The 4,163-nt window shown below is 38.0% G+C and overlaps 1 pseudogene; it reads left to right on the top strand.

Annotated features, from left to right (window-relative positions):
• The first annotated feature begins 982 nt into the window (after window positions 1–982).
• Window positions 983–2,393, top strand: LOC149571349 (putative aspartic proteinase GIP2 pseudogene; annotated as a pseudogene).
• The last annotated feature ends 1,770 nt before the right edge of the window (window positions 2,394–4,163 follow it).

The following is a 4,163-nucleotide window of genomic DNA, read 5'->3' as shown; positions in this document are numbered from 1 at the left end:
GTTTCTGTATGTGGAGACAAATTCTCTTCTAAAAAAATTACAAAGGTGAAATGATATTATTTGTAGTTCCAACTCATCGCACGAATTGTGTCAATCTAGGTGGTATGAGAATGCAAAGCATTTCTTTTTTCTTATATTGTTACTTTTGTTGGGCTCCTATAAGGTCTACTACAATTGTAGGGTTGTGCCTCTTGGCGCAATGATAGTTAAAGTACTAGAGAAAAAAGGGATCAATTGAAGGCACACAAAGGTATTTGAAAGGATCGAGTGGGAAAATGTTCATGGAAGTAGTAGTCTCAACTCTAAAAATAATTATGTGGGGCAAAAGAAATTTTAGTGGCAAAAAAACAACAACCAAAATTAGTTTAATCATCTTGCACACTTGAAGGACAATCTTAGTCATTCATCTTTTCAAAAGACAGTACATCCTAAGTAAAAAAGCAGACCTTGAACCAATAACTCTCAATGTTGCGTAATAACCATACTTAAACAATAAATCAAACTATATATAAATATTAATTTTTATAAAAATAATTAATCAATATTAAAATACATGTATATTCAATTTTTAATCTTTAATACTATATCCGCATATCCGTGGAGCTCCTATATATACTCGTAGATATATTTAAGATATTAATTAAATTAATAGTGCTATATATTATATTAAAACAAGACAGTACAGCGCCCTCTTTTCGTTCAGCGTGGCAATTTACAGGTCTATTTCCCTGCCACGTTTTCCCTCGCACCGAATGCATCAAGGAGATAAGGTGTGACGTGTTTCCAACTTTTCATAATTCCACCTGAGTGGGATGATCACAAAGGAAACCAAATTACCATATCTGTTATAAAATTATTTATGAATTCAGGGTGCCACTAAGAGCTCCTCACTAGTTTTTGATAAGATATAATGATACACTCTCTGATTTTGTGATCATCATCATTAATGGATTGCTCTCTACTTTCAGTGCCTATATTACAACTAATTGCTAGAAATGATCATTCACATAATGTGCCAGTCCTGCAGCATGACTTGTCTTTGGGCGTTCTTTCTTTTCTCTGTGTACTGGGCCTCTTCAATACCAAGCTGTAGAAGCCGCGTAATCACTGTTGCTGCTCCCCTCTGGAAGGATCCGACGACACTCCAATACCTAATGGAATTCGAATACCAGACCCCCCTGAAGAAAGTCAGAGTGGTCGTAGATCTGGCGGGAGACTTCCTGTGGCTCAACTGCAAAACCGCGACCTACAAATCCTCCACTTACCTTCCCATCCCGTGTCACACTCCTCTCTCTACCGCCTCTGGATCTGCCCTCCACGGCTGCGGGGACTGCTCTAACGTGCCGCTGGGAACAAAATCGTGCGAAAACGACACGTGCCTGGAAGCGTTGACGATTGGAGTAACGGGAAAAGAGATCTTCAACGCAGAGCTCTCTCAAGACAAAGTTGCAATGTATCCGAGCGATGGAAGGAGGGTCTCCCTGGCTTCCAAAATAATCGTTCCCCAATTCGCCTTCGCCTGCGCTCCGTCGAGTTTGTTGCAGGGACTGGCAGAGGGGGCAGTGGGAATGGCGGGCTTGAATTGGGCGCGGCTGGCTCTGCCCTTTCAGACCACCGTGGCACTCGAATTAGATCGGAAATTCGGGTTTTGCCTCCCCGCCGGCGACGCTCCCGGAGGCATCTTTTTGGTACCCCGAATTACCTGAAAGGCCCCGACAAGGAATTCCCTTACATCAAGCTCAACTACACCTTCCTCCGCACTCTCAGGTACCCCAAGGAATATTACCTGAATGTTAATAGCATTCAGGTAAATGGAAAGAAATTAGCCATCGATCCGGAGCTGCTGCGGTTGAGCTTGCAGGGCAGCGGCGGGACAAAGCTGAGCACGGTGGTGCCGTACACGCAGGCTGCGACACCCATCTACGCTGCCATCCGAGACGCGTTCATTAAGGAAGCGGAAGCCATGGGCATCTCACGCGTGGAGTCGGTAAAGCCATTTGAAGCCTGCTTTGACACCACAACAGCGGGTTCCACTAAAACTGGACCCGCTGTACCTCTCATCGATCTGGTTCTGGATAACGAGTACGTGTTTTGGAGGATTCACGGGGCCATTTTCTGTGGTTGAAGTGAAAGAGGGAGTGTTGTGTCTGGCTTTTGTAGACGCATGGAAATACTCGGCTGAGTCGATTGTGGTGGGAAGTCATCAGTTGGTGGACAACCTGCTGCAGTTCGACTTGGTAGAGTTTAAACTCTATTTCAGCTCATCGTTGCTCGCCTCCAACATGGCCTGCTCCAACATCGTCTTTGCCTGACATTACAGCTTCCCTGTTTCCGAATTGCTGTAGTGACGTGATTTAAAGAACACCATCAATGCTTAAACTATATTATAACAATGACTTTAGCCTCTTTGAATGGGATTCCTACTTAGTATTTCATGCGTGTGCATGCGACACTCGGTCGGAGGTTACTCATAGGACCCACATACCTTACAAATCATTTTTATTAATCTTTAACTAATGCTCTAATGATGGAGGATTCATTTGAATTTACTTTTCAAATTTGTACTCTTCGACTTGTTATGTTATGTCTAGGCATGACATGACATCCCAATCTTGATCCATGATCTATATTCAGTAAATAATAGTTCATTAGTACAAATTAAATCAAGCATTTAATGAATAATGGGTGGACCAAATATGATAAAAAATGCTATGATTTCCATCTGGAAAATTAAGCACCTAATTGAATAACAATGCATAATTCACAAGTAAATGATACCTTTAATGATTAGATGCGTAGACTTCATATATTATCTAATAAAAAATTAGCTCATGATTTTTTTTATTGCTTTCGATTCATTTAGTTCATAAATCTATCATCACTTTTCTCTACAACATAACTCATATTGAAATCCTTTCAATCTACTCAAAACAATTATGCAATTCCCACCTATATTGATCAATGAAAGGAACATTATGCGCTTAGCTCAAAAGTAACCAAAAGCTCCTTCCTCTTGCAAACATTTAGATTCCTATAGTTCCTCTCTCCAATTATCAGACATCCCTTTTCATAGTGTACTTGAAGGGTGTCAAGAGTATTATATCTCTCCTCCCTTGGCTAGATTTAGTCTTGATTTCGGAATACACGAACTTGGCTCCGTTAACCCATTGCAAGGCTTACAATTACAAATATGAAAAGTCATTTTCCTTAAAATGGTTTAAAGGACTTTGGAAGAAAAATAAAATTATATCAATATTCACAATAAACTAAAATTTAAAAAGTAGATAAATTCTTAAATACTAATATGCGAGAACTATGATATGATTTTTGTTAATTTGAGTATTTGATAGATACTTGATCTTGTTTTTTACTATGGGAAAACATGTTTCCAAATTGTAAAAAATAAACATTAAAAAATAACACTATTGTGAAAATAGACACAACCAAAACCCAAATAGGATCTAGATGCCGCTTAATATCCAAAAAATTAGAGAAAAAAATCCCTAGCATAACTAAAAAAAATCAGCTAGAGATTATTTTTTCTTAATTGTAATGCCCCGCCAAGGAATCCAAAGAATTAACCAAAAGTTTGCCAAACATTTTTTTTAAAAAAAAATATGAAAGTAAAAACCATTCATAACATCTACGGAAGCAATAGTAACATCCAACTGAAAGTAAACATAACATAATAGATTAAATTCTTTAAAGATCCCTTAACGTTGAATTACATCTAAATCAACCATTGATCTAACATCACATTCTTATGTAATAACAATGATACATCCAAAGTCCTTAAACAATATACAAGTGTCCTTTTTGAAATTTACATTTTAGTTTAACTCAATTATCCACTATACATGTCACAAGGTATGAGAGGCTTCAAAGAATAAACATCCATTAAAAGAAAGTACATTATCATACTAACTCTAATCCATGATGCAATAACATAACTAAAACCATACATGATACGTCATCACAAAAGATATAAACATCCATTATAAAAGATAATCATATATCATAAACATAACTAAGTAAGTGCATGGTTCCTCCCAACTGTAAATAGCATCATTAGACCATCGTGGATCCTAGCCATCCCTCCATGCGTAACATTTCAAATCACCGAAGAGATCATCGATATTATCATATTAAGAATGTCACTCCTA

Source organism: Cupressus sempervirens, chromosome 2, assembly GCF_028749045.1.
Source record: "Cupressus sempervirens isolate cs-2001-9-10 chromosome 2, ASM2874904v1, whole genome shotgun sequence".
NCBI lineage: Eukaryota > Viridiplantae > Streptophyta > Pinopsida > Cupressales > Cupressaceae > Cupressus > Cupressus sempervirens.
The sequence above is the reverse complement of the archived record's forward strand: the minus strand, read 5'-3'. Positions and strand labels throughout refer to the sequence as shown.